This window comes from Arachis ipaensis, chromosome B03 (genome assembly GCF_000816755.2).
Source record: "Arachis ipaensis cultivar K30076 chromosome B03, Araip1.1, whole genome shotgun sequence".
Lineage (NCBI taxonomy): Eukaryota > Viridiplantae > Streptophyta > Magnoliopsida > Fabales > Fabaceae > Arachis > Arachis ipaensis.
In genome coordinates, this window is record NC_029787.2 from 87250229 (window position 1) to 87262671 (window position 12443).

Below are 12443 nucleotides of genomic sequence, written 5' to 3' on the forward strand. Positions count from 1 at the left end.
TTCTCTATGATTATAATTTTTATTTTGTTCCATCGTATATGTCCAATGTTTAATGTGTTTATATGCATGCATATGATTGAGGCCATTATTTGATTATTAGCTCACTTATCCCAAATAGCCTACCCTTCCATTTACCTTTGTTAGCCACTTTGAGCCTTTTAATCCCATTTGTTCTATATTTTACCACATCACTAGTCTTAAGCGGAAAAACAAGTAATCACCCCAATTGAATCTTTAGTTAGGTTAAGATAGAGATTGTGTGTCAATCAAGTATGAGAAAACTATGGGAACATGGGTTAATAGGAAATGTGTTATGATAAAATATTAGGAATTTGGGCACCTACTCATGTAAGACCAGAAAAATTAAAAATCCATGTGCATTGATAATGTGAAAAAAAAACCAAAAACATTTAATAAATAAATAAATAAATAAGGGGACAAAATTACCCCAAATGCTAAGTTTAATAAAAGATCAATGCATATGTGATAAAAAAAAATTTTAAAAGAAAAGTTGATGCATGAGTATGTGAAATATGCAAAAGTAGGAACTTTGGGTAGCTAGGCATGATTTTAAAAGTATAAAGAGTGTATGTATAGGTAAGAGCTTAGGTTAATCAAGGATTCAATTTATAGCTCACTTAGCGATATATATACCCTCACCTTTACCTTAGCCCCATTACAACTTTGAAAAGACCTCATGATGTTTGCATTGGTACATTAAATACTTGTTGATTGGTTAGATGAAGAACAAAGTTTAGAAAGCATGACTAGAGAAGAGTAGAGTGATTACCCTATACACTTGAGTGATTAGAGTGCACATATACTATCAATGAGGGTTCAATGCTTGATTCTATATATATATGTTCCCTGCTTTCATGAGCTGTCTTCTTACAAGTTTACTTGTTTTTACTGTATGATTTTAATTAGTGATATCCGATTTATGTTTGTCTTGAAGAACTTATTTACTTTTAACCAAGTAGGCAGAATCATCTTAGCATATAGTTGCATTCATACATAGGTTGCATTTCATGAGTCTTACTTTCCCTTATTTAGTCTTTTAATCTCATTGAGCTAAGCATGAGGACATACTAATGTTTAAGTGTGGGGAGGTTGATAAACCACTATTTTATGGTTTATCTTGTGCTCAATTGAGTGGTTTTTATCAAGTCCTTACCCACTTATTCATATGATTTGCATGATTTTACAATTCCTTCCTAGTGTTATTCTATGGTTGAAAACTTGCTTCCTAGAGTCTTTAACTTGTGTATTTTAATTCTCCTTTATACCATTCGATGCCGTGATCCGTGTGTTAAGTGTTTCAGGCTTTATAGGGTAGGAATGGCTTAGAGAATGGAGAAGAAGCTTGCAAAAATGGAAGAAATACAAGAAACTAAGGAGATAACCAGTGATCATCGACGCGCACGCATGGCTCACGCGTGTGCGCGACATGGAGAAATTTGCAGCGACGCGTGCGCATGCCTGACGCGTACGCATGGATTGGAGTTTGCACAAAGACGCGTGCGCGTGGATGACGCATACGCGTGAGACGCCAAGACAGCCAGCGACGCGTACGCGTTACTGACGCGTACGCGTGACATGCGCGATCTGCAAAAATAACAGAAAACACTGGGGGCGATTTTGGGCCGAATTTTGACCTAGTTTTCGGCCCAGAAACACAGACTAGAGCCAGGGAACATGCAGAGACTCAACAGAGATTCTCATTAGCATAGTTTTAGTTTTTAGATCTGAATCTAGAGAGAAATTACTCTTCCTCTAGGTTTTCTTTTACATTCACATATTCTTAGTTTTATGCTTTTGCTTTGGATATTGAAGAGTTATCACCTCCGTTGAAGTTACTATTCTAGTTTGTTTCCTTATTCCCTTACTATTCCATATTCTTAATTCTTGTTTAGAGTTACAATTGGATTATTTTTAGAAATTATTAATGCAAAGGATTACTTTTACTTTTAATTAATTTGTAGTTATTGTCTATCATGTCGTCCTTTTATTCCCTTTTCAATTCTGTGCAAGTAATACCCATGTCAATGGAGTAGATTCCCTACTTGACATGGGGGTTGATTAAAAGGAGACACTTGAGTTGGAATGCTCAAGTGAATAGTTAAATTGGAAGTTGTTGGCTAATTCTCTATTTACTAACGCTAGACCTTCCCAAGGAAGAGGACTAGGATTTACGAATAAGAGTTAGCTTAATCACTTAACTTTCCTTTATTTAGTAAGGGTTAACTAAGTGAAAATAACAACCTCTTTATACTACACTTGAGAGTATTCCAACAAGGATAGAACTTCCAATTAATCATTCCCCCAATCAAGGCTTTTTATTCTGAATATATAATTCTCTTTTAAGTTATAATTATTTATTTTCTGTCATTCAACTCTCAAATTTCTCAAAAAACTCCTGATTAATAAGATAGCACCTTTTTGTCAACTCATTGGGAGATGACCTGGGACTCATACTCCCAGTATTTTTATTATAATTTTTGTGACAACCTTTCTAAATTGATAAGCGGATTTTTGCTGATTAAGAACTATACTTACAACGTAATTCTATATTGATTTCTTAATTGGCTGATATCCACCCCCCATCACTGGAGATTTTAAGTTCAACTGTCCGAAGCTCAAGAAGGAGGACAAAGGGAAGAAAGAAAAGAAAAGAGTGCTCATGGCATCTTAGGAGGAACTTGAGAATGACTCGAATGAGAAAGAAGATTCTAAAGGTGAAGATAAAATCTGGTTCATGGCTGGTAATGATCATCTTGATGAGGTAAATTATTATGACTTATCCATAGATGATTTACATGCTATAATTGATGATCTTACACTAAATTCCTCAAAACTGTTGGATAAGTACACTAAATGTAAATCTGAAAAGGATATGTTGAAAGCTGAAAATGATTTTTTGAGAGAAAAGGTGAAGAAAAATGAATGTGCCTTGGAGATTATTGAAGAAAACGGATTTTTAAAATCTGAACTTGAAAATTTAAAGGGAAAGCACATTGTGGATCCTTCTCAAGAGCTTATTGCTAAAAATGAAAGACTAAATGAAATGATTAAAAGATTGAATGGTGATTTAGCAAAATTTGCTCAAAGTTCTAGTAACTTGGACAAATTACTTGCAAGTCAAAGACCATTGTTTGAAAAATCTGGTTTAGGTTATGTAACCAAGGAAAGTGCAGTTTTTTATGATTCCTCTGTAAAATTTGTGGCTTTTTCATCAAAACCTAAATCCACATCCAACAAATCTGGTATTGGATATGTTCCCACACATGAGAAGAAATTTGATGAAGTTTACACCAGTAAAAATGAGCCATCACCAAGAACCGAACCTACATCAAATAGGTCAGGTCTGGGATACATTTCAAATAATGAGGTTGCTTTCAAAAAACTACCATTTTACAACAAAACCTCATATTCAAAAAGTCCAAAAGTTTTCAAAAATTATGGTTGAATACCTAAGGTTACTTGAAGTTTTTATTGCAGATTTGCCTAGCATCCAAGAACAAAAGGGATATGTGGTACTTAGATAGTAGATGCTCAAGGCACATGACTGGAAGGTCAGCTTTCTTCATCAAACTAAACAAGTATGATGGAAGTTTTATGACCTTTGGAGATGATGAAAAAGACTATGATGCAGGAAATCAAGCTCAAAAGGATTATAAAACTGCACTGAATCATGAAAATAAAAATTTTGGACAAGATGAACCAGAAACTGCAGCTGCTGGAAATCCAACAAGAGACAATTCCGTTTTGTCTCATGAATCTGAAGGAAATCCTGAAACCAACAGTCCCTTGAATCCCTTGGTGACTGAATCTGTCTCCAAGTCCACCAGACCCCGTGAATGGAGATTCTTGAAGAATTATCCTGAAAAATTTGTCATTGGGAATGTCTCTCATGGTGTTAAAACTCGGTCTTCAACTAGAAAGGCAAGTGAAGAGTCAAACATTGCTCTTCTCTCTCAAATGGAGCCTCAGAATGTCAAGGAAGCCCTTGATAACCCTTCTTGGGTAAAGGCAATGGAGGATGAGCTTCATGAGTTTTAGAAGAACCAAGTTTGGATATTGGTTCCAAGGCCGAATGGAAGAAAAGTAACCGGTACCAAGTGGATATTTCAGAATAAGCTAGGAGAGGATGGCAGTATTGTAAGAAACAAAGCAAGGCTAGTGGCACAAGGATATGACCAAGAAGAAGGAATAGACTTTGATGAATCCTTTGCCCCTGTTGCCCGAATGGAAGCCATAAGACTTCTTTTAGCTTATGCTACTTTTTGTGGTTTTAAATTATATCAAATGGATGTAAAATGTGCATTCTTAAATGGTGTGATAGATAGAGAAGTGTATGTGGAGTAGCCACCTAGTTTTGAAAATAAAGAATTTCCTAACCATGTTTTCAAATTATCAAAAGTTCTCTATGGTTTAAGACAAGCTCTTAGAGCTTGGTATGAGAGACTTAGTTCTTTTCTTTTGAAACATAGTTTTCAAAGAGGCACCACAGACACTACTCTATTTATCAAGAATTCTAATGATTCTTTTATTCTAGTCTAAATATATGTTGATGACATTATTTTTGGATCAGCCAATGAATCTTTTGTTCTAAATTTGGAAAGCTCATGACAAGTGAATTTGACATGAGTATGATGGGTGAACTTAATTTTTTCCTTGGGCTTCAAATTAAGCAAACTAAAAATGGTATTTTTATTCATCAAGAGAAGTATACCAAGGAACTAGTTAAGAAATTTGGTATGGAAAATGCCAAATCCATGGAAACTCCCATGCACCCTAATTCAAAATTAGATAAAGGAGAAACTGAGAAAGATGTAGATGAGACTAGGTATAGAGGAATAATTGGCTCTCTTATGTACTTAACTTCCTCTAGACCTGATATTGTGCAAAGTATTGGAATATGTTCAAGATTCCAATCAAAACCAAAAGAGTCTCATCTTTCTGCAGTTAAGAGAATCATTAGATATGTTCATGGCACATCAAATTTTGGTCTATGGTATCCTAAGATTGATGATTTTTCTGCAGTTGGTTATTGTGATGCAGATTTTGCTGGTGATAAAGTTGATAGAAGGAGCACATCTGGCTTATGTTGCTTCCTTGGAAAGTCCTTAAACGTTTGGTCAAGTAAGAAGCAGTCAACAGTGGCTTTATCCACTGCAAAGGCTGAGTATATAGCTGCTTCTTCTTATTGTTCTCAGCTTATGTGGTTAGAAATACAGCTTGCTGATTACAAATTAAATGTTGAAAATATTCCCTTATTGTGTGATAATATGAGTGCCATTAATATTTCTAAAATCTAGTTTTGCACTTTAGGACTAAACATATTGAAGTGAGATTTCACTCAATAAGAGAACATGTTCAAAAAGGAGATATTAGCATTCAATTTGTTAAATCAAAGGAGCAATTAGTTGATATTTTCACTAAACCGCTAGCTGAGGACAGATTTTACATACTTAGGACTAGTCTAGGGATTATAAGCTATGATTCACTGCTTGAAAGTTGCTGATGTATTTGTTGGAGTTTTTGTCTCATAAACAGGTATGAGACAATTCTGGGCATATGAAGAACCTTCTCTGATCAGCACTCTCTAGGCCCCACTGCACATGCTGAATCATTTGGGCCAACCTCAAAAATCAGAACATGGGTGGTCCTATATGTTTTCTTAATCCAAACCACCTTTGGGCCCAATATGAGTGCTACATGATTTTTGTTTTATATTTGCTTGTTTGCTTTATTTTATTTCCTCTTTTTGTCTTTAAGTCCAAAAGGTTTCAAATTTTGAAATTAATTTCCATTTTAATTGTTTAATAAAATCAAATCTTTCTTTTTGTGATGTCAAGTCCTTTCAAGTCAAATCAGAGGTGATGCTGTTGCATGGTTTAAGAAAATTTCTTTTGGGTATGGTTACCAACATTCCTTCCTCTCCCCTCATAACTCCTCCTCAAACTCTTTGATTTCCTCCACTACCTTTATTGCTTCTCTTTGTTTAATACCAGAAACCACCCAAATGAGGAAGAAAATTGTTTCACAAAAGCCTCCACGTGAAAAGATCTTCAAGCTTCCTGCAAAACAAAAACCTTCTACCCACTCTCAAGACCGAACCTTCACTCCCTCTCCTTCTCCTCCTACCTCACCTCCTCGGTCGGATCCAGTGACTCGCACTAAGAACCCCTCAAGGTTTCCACCTTCAGCCAAGCAGATGCCACTACCAAAGGAACCTCCTTCTAAACCTGGTTCATCGAAGCCAAGCTTTTCAAAATGGAAATGCCCAGCTGCTACCGAACCTATCTTTGAGCCCACTCAACCTAAGACAAGGTATATTCCCTTGCGTTCTCAGAGAGGTAAACCTCGACTTCCTCTTAAATCTGTTAAAGAACCAGATATTGATCCCTTTGCACATAAATCCCACTTCATGACATCTCACTCCAACTATAACCCTTACAGATTTAAGTCTGCCATGAATAATGATTTTTATGAAGGAGTTATTAAGTACCGTACCCTGTGTCCCTCTTTTCTTGCTGATTTACTAACTTTGAAAAAATAAAGATTTTCCTTTTGTTGAAAATTTAGAATTTCTAAACTGGAATCACCTTTTTAACATTAAAAAACAAGTGTATCCTCTTTTGGTCAAAGAGTTTTATGCTAACATGACATACCATGAGGGCAGTATTCATTCTTATGTCAAGGGCCGAGACATTGTGCTAAACAATGAAACCTTCAGTGATTCATTGAAATACACTGATGTTGGGGCTTGTGCTTATACTTCTGTTAAGTGGGATGAAGGAGTCGGTATCTCTTTCAATGATGCTTTAGCTCATATTTGTAAACATGTTTCTCTTATTGATGGCATCACCCCTACTCATAAAGCCCTGGGTTATGAACGTGCTCAGTTACACCGTATTGTAAATCACATTATACTTCCTCAGAGTGATTCATATCAAAGGGTATCTTATACTGACACTCTTGTTTTGTATGCCCTGCTCACTAAAACAGAAATTTCTTTTGCTTATTTGATGGTAAGATACATGTTTGACTCTGTTAGAAGTGAGAAAGACAAAGCCCTTCCTTATGGAATGTTTCTAACTTGTATTTTTGAGCATTTTGGTATTGACTTGTCCAATGAGGATTATGAAAATAGACATTCATATCTAAAGGGAGGTGGTGCAGTGAAACAGAAAAAAGGACCTACTCGTTCTGAGAGAGTGGTTCTAGATGATGAAGATGACGAGTTCATTCCTGAGGAATCTCCTCCTCCTTCCACTAAGGGCACTTCCATCTCCACTGGACAAAAATCTGCTCTGTTTAATGTTGTTCTAGATGGTCCAAGAATTTGTCTCTCAATCCAATCATATGATCGACATGAGTAAGGAACAAAGAAAACTGACAAGCAAGCATGAGAACTTCCTCTGAAAATCAAGAGACAGAGTGACTGTCTTCATGAAGTTTATTGATAATCTTCAACAAGCATGATCTTGATGAAGATCATGCCACTGATGCTGAAAAGGAAGCTGATTCTGAGGAAAAGGGTTCAAATGCCTAGATTTGTCTCATGTTGCTGCTGCTGTCTGCTCGCTTTTGTCTCATGAAAATTGTTTCTCTTGTGTTTTTTGAACTGCTTTCTGTTATTCCGGATGACTGTAATACTTTAACTAATGTTGCATTTACTTTAAATTAATTTGGTGTTTTAGACTGTGCATTAACACTTTCTTGTAGGTTTTAAGATGCGGATTTTACTTGATCTTGACTATTTTCCACCCTTGATAACAAAAGGGGGAGTAATAGCATGATTTGTGATTTTTTTATTGCTGCTGAATTTTTTGTGAATCTTGATTGACGCCATTGCGATAATCTTAAATTAGCTGCAGTCATGTGATTTTTGAATGTAAATTTCAGTTTATGAATCTGTCTTACATGATAAGCTGATATGTCTTACTTAGTTTTGGGCATCAAAACTTGAACTGATTTTGGTGTTTTGCCATGTCTTGGTCAATCTTGAAGCTCTGTTCTTGTTCGAATTTTTTTTAGCAGCTTCTGAAATAAACACTTGATTAAAAGTGCTGTTATGACATGCTCAGTACTTGGCTGGATTTGTGTTGCTGATTGTGTAATATCCCTTAGTCAAATTGAACTATGTGTAACTCTTTTTGTATTCTCTATAAGAATAATAAACAGGAAGAAAGATAAGAGCATATATCAAGGGGGAGATACTCTTGAAAAGGAAATGGGGAGCAACACAAAAGCAAGTGACAACATTCAAAGGGAAGTTTCTTAATTCTATTCAAACTGAATTCCTTTTGATCATTGTTTCAATTATGTTTGTCATCAAGGGGGAGATTGTTGAGTTAAGAAATTAACGAACATAATTGATGATAACAAACAATAGATTATTGGGCTAATTACCAAATTAGCTTTGATTATTTTGGTTGAGTGATGCAGGCCAAAAATCAATATATAAAGCTGCAGCCCATTATGGAACAAATTGAACCTGCTGGTGGGCTGACAATCCAAAGGAAGCCAAAAAGGAAACAAAACAAAGAAATCAAACGGGCTAATTGAATCTAAGCCAACCCAAGCCCGATTTGATATCTCTCAAGCCGATCCCTCCAATTTGCTTTCAGTAAAGCAACGTTCACTTTTTTTCTTCGGTCAGAACTCAGAGAAAGATTGAGAAAGCTTAGTCCCTAAGCTGTTCACCAAAGAAGCAAGAAAGAGAAGCATTAAGCAAGAGAGGCAGAGGTCAAATCACCCAAATCAAACCAAATCAAGCTAAGGCAGAAGTTAAAGGTAACTTATTTCCTCTTGCATGCATCGTGCTTTCTTCTCCTCTTCCCCAACTCTCTGCCAGTCCAAATTGGGATACATGGGAAAGATTACCTCTGATCAATACTGCTGTGAATCTATGGTCAAATGTGTGTCTTGGGGACCAAGTAGTGTTTCAATGGTTCAGATCTGGTTTACCATTGAAAGACTGTTTCTTTATGCTTCCCTGAGGCTTTCGGTCAAGCAAGAAAAAGTCAGATTAAAAATTCCAATTTGAGGATTAACTGGAAAAGGTGATGTGGTGAGTTGGTGAAGTACACAACTCGAGGGTTAATCTAGGAGAGAGCAACTGAACAACATGCAAGGAGATATAAAAGAAGATTTTTTCATTCAGAAGCCAATGAGAGATAACCAGTGTTTTGAGGTTTTGTGTTCTGAGAAGAGTTCTCCAAAGATGTTCATCAACTTGGACAGTGCTTCCAAGTCAAAGGAGCATTCCGCCAGAATGAGGAACTAAATCAGAGGCAAGCAAATCTGGTTCATCACATAGCAAAGAGGCTGTTGAAGCATTAATCTCCTTCATGTTTTACAGATTGTAATTTTCTTTTTAATGTTTATCTTTCTGTAATTTCTTGAGGTAAAAGGCAGAATGAGAGAGCTCAAATAAAAGCCTAAGAGTGAAAAGAGGCAGAGTGATACACTTGAGTGAAAAGCCTAGAGTAATTTCAAATTTTTTTAGGTTGATTCTGTGTCTTGTATCTTGTACCAATGAGGTATCCCTTTCTTAGTTGGGTTAGCACTAAGAGTGAAGAGTTAGGTATTAGTATAACCAAGTCAAGTTAGGTTAGAACTTGAGTGTGAAAGGATTGTGTCAATCTTGTGGAATTGGTGTATGTAATACTTTAACTATAGTGGGAATTTCACCACTGTTGTGGTGGAGACTGGATGTAGGTTGCATTGCATAAGGCAACCGAACCAGGATACATGATGGTATCAACTTCTTACTTCCCTACTCTGTTCTGTTTTCTGATATTCATGAGACAAAATGAAATTGTTTCATAAATTTTCTGCTGCTGAGTTCAAACAGATTCAGAAAGAAAGTTTGTTTTAAAATGTTATTTCATTAAAGTAAAAGAAGGCCATAGATTCAACCCCCCTTTCTCTAAGCCTTCTACAACCTTCACCTTCCCTCTCTGCCATGATCGTCAACCACTACAAGCTTAGGACCAACAGCAAAATATACAACCTGAGCGGCATGGGATGCAGCGCTGGATTAATCTCCATCGACCTCGCCAAAGATCTCCTCAAGGCGAACCCCAACTCATACGCGGTGGTGGTGAGCACGGATAACATAACTCTGAACTGGTACTTCGGGAATGAGCGGTCCATGCTCCTCTGCAATTGTATTTTTAGGATGGGCGGCGCTGCCGTGCTTCTGTCGAACAAGCGGCGGGATAGGGCGAGATCCAAGTACGAGCTGTTTCACACGGTGAGGACACACAAGGGCGCAGATGACAAGAACTACAACTGCGTGTACTAGAGAGAAGACGAGACGAAAAAATTGGAGTGTGCCTAGCAAGCAAGCTGATGAAGGGGAGGAACAGGGTGATTTACATTAGGGTTAATGTTGGAATTATTGAATTAAAATAGGGGTAATTCAAGAATAAATTATAATTAAAATTTCTGTCCTCGTCTTTAAAATCTTCTGTCTCCAGTGTCCTTATTTTTTGGAGGTACTGAAATACTGAAATTTTGAAGATGGAGACAGAAATTTAAGTACCAGTATCTAGCTCAATAAACATAATATTGAGTCTCTGTCTCCCAGTATCAGTTTCAGTCTCTGCAAACAAACGCTACCTAAGGGTATAATTAATTTGTGTTTTTATTTTTTTTAGTATTTTTTAATTTTTAGTTTTTATAAATAAAAAATAAAAATAAGAGGTGAAAATAGAAAATAAAATTTATTATTTTTATTATTTTTATTTTTTTCACAAAATTTAAAAAATAAAAAACATTGAAAATAAAAATATAAACCAAGTGCACCCTAAAATTTTCATATAACTGTAGGAAAAGAAATATGTGTGCTGATTGGTTAACAAAAGAGAACTTCAAAGCTCATCAAAATTTTTAATTTTTAAATCAATTTCCTAGTGAGCTGCGATCTATTATAAATGATGATTGTAGAAGAATAATTTTATCATATACTGATAGTGACGATTTGTAATTTTAAGTGTTAGCCTGATAATGACAATTTATAATTTTAAGTGTTAGCCTCATTTCTCTAAAATAGAATACCACAGATAATTCAAAATCTTTTGTTAATTAATTAGTGTACGTGACTGTAATATAAGACCAAAATACAAAATAAAATAAAGTAGAGGAATACAAAAATTTAAAATATAAGTAATTTTTTATAATGTATAATTATGTTGTAACTTTTAGATAATATAATAACTTATAACTAATTCTTCAATTATACACTTTTCATTGATCCCCTTCTTTCCAATTTTTGTAACATTTTCTTTTAAATATTTTTTGAACTTTATACACATCCTAAGAGTAATTAAATAGATCTTAAGAACTAAATTACTATCTTACAACCTCATGGCCCAATTTTAATTATAGTAGTCATAACTTCAAAAAATAAAATGAACCTTTATAATAGAGAGATATCAAAATGTAAAAAATTACTAGATAAAACTATTTATAGAATATGAAAAAAAATGAGTAAATAACAACTTCTAACCAGAAAAGATTTAGACGTAGACAAATTTAGCAATAAAAAAAATACTAATGTTATATTTATGAAAGATAGATTTCACTTGACAAAATTAACCAAAATCTAAAAAATTATTCAAAATTTTTAAATTATCATTTTTAACATTTCTCCGTCACTTTCCCCCCAAATTCCACAATCTTTTTTCTTTCCTTTTCATTGCCACCGTAACATTCACTTCTGACACCACCACCAATGAACTCTATTGAGTCTATTCTTTTTATTGTCCGTGTGCCAGAAAGAGTTGATATAATAACTACAATATCCTCCTATGGATTATATTATTGTAATGTCAAAACAAGGCTGCACACAATATTCACAGAAAAATTCAAAACACTAATTTTATTATAGTATGCTACCGTTTCAATTTAGGATTAAATTTTTCTTATTCTAAAGGATAAAAGAGTAAAAATCAGATCTTAAATTCTAACCGAAACTGAAATTTTGAGAAGGAACAAGTGTATTGGTGGGATGGTCGAACAATTGTCACAGAAAGATGTGGCTTCCATTTAAAATTAGCAAATTATCACTATTTTCGAATATTGTAAAAAGGCGTTACGATTGGCCGTGATGGACCCCAGACAATAGCGTCGAAACCATTGAAGAGATGGAGGCGTGGAGGATAGGAAGCGGAAGGAGATTTTGGAGTCGATGAAAGTAGTGTTGGTGGTGAATCAAACAACGAGGAAGTTGCCGAAGTAAAAGATGGAAGCAATGGAGGTGGGAAAGATGGTGGGTGAATTGATAGAAGACAACGAAGTTGAACTTGTCAAGTTGAAGGTAAATGCGGTGGTGGAATAGAAAGAAAAAGAGAAAGAAAGGTTATGAAATTAAATTTAATAAAAAAGAAATAATTTAAAAATTTTGAATAATTTTTTAGATTTTAACT